A 1,259-nucleotide genomic window follows, 5' to 3' on the forward strand; every position below is an offset into this window, starting at 1 on the left:
CTCAACAGTGGGCAAAGCCGCCCAGTGTGGGGCCCACACCTGTAATCCTGGCACTGGGGAGGCTGAGGCAGGGGGATCACCCCAGATTGGAGGCCAAGCTGAACTACCTAGTGAGGCCCTGTCTGAAACAAAACACAACACAACACAGCAGGGAAAGCTGCTTTTACAGCCAACTATTCTGGGCAACTGGGGATGTTGCGCTCGCCCCACAGGGATGGGAGTGCTAGCTGAGTGCTCTGTGCCCACCCCGCCAGGCTATAGATCGCACTAGATCGCAGTGAATGAGGTCCAGAGCCGCTGCAGGAGCTTGGGCTTTGCTCTAAAATTAACAGTTCTCAACAGTGGGCGGGGAAGGTGCGGGGAAGCAGGAGGCTTACACGCTTATTTCTCACGACTCTGGCAATGCTGTCAGGGGTCCTGAGGCAGTTACCTGGAGAGGTCCCTTCCTGGCTTGCCAAAGGCACCTTCTCCTGGTGGCCTCATTGGGGGAAGGAAAGAGCTCTCATGTGGGCTGATTGGTAGTGTGAATGTCTTTCTAGTTGATTCCATTCCCAGCCCCATCCACTTTTTGAGACAGGGTCTAAATTGCCCAGGTTAGGATCTAAGTAGAAAGCCTCCTGCCTCAGCCTCATAGAGTGAGGCATGTGTCACCCAGGCTGGTTTTCTTCCTCTTCTGGTAAAGACAATAATCTCATCATGGGATCGTCTTTTTTTGGTGTGGTACCGGGGTTTGAACTCATGACCTTGTGCTTGCTAGGCCAGTGCTTATTCTATTGGGCTATCTCCCTGGCCCCATGGCACATCTTCTGACCTCATTTCTACCTCATCACCTCAAAAGGCTCTTCTCCAGATGCCATCATGGTGTGGGCTGAGTTTGGCAGGGACAGGAACATTTCTGTACCTCACAGCCATATCACACACTGCTCAGCCACTGGGTCTCGGTGCCCTCTGGGGGCACCACAGCTGCACAAGCATGACCTGAGTCATGGGTCATATCAACTGGAAGAGGGGGTATGTCCTTCAAGGTAGCCAAGCCCCCTGTGTCCCATGAGCTCCAAAAATGTGACACAAGGAGTCCTGGCCACAGCATCTCACAGAGTAAGTGTAGAGGTCCGAGACGCTTTGTGCTCCCCATACAGGGGATGGAAACTCTCAACCTGTGAGATGTCCAAAGGTGCTGAGTTCGTGTTCTCTAACACTGAGTAGTGACTGCTAGGAACAGCAGAGGTTAAGAGCAGGAATAATTTATTGACAGAAAG

The sequence above is a fragment of the Octodon degus genome, unplaced genomic scaffold, assembly GCF_000260255.1.
Source record: "Octodon degus isolate 3935 unplaced genomic scaffold, OctDeg1.0 scaffold00036, whole genome shotgun sequence".
In the NCBI taxonomy this organism is placed as follows: domain Eukaryota; kingdom Metazoa; phylum Chordata; class Mammalia; order Rodentia; family Octodontidae; genus Octodon; species Octodon degus.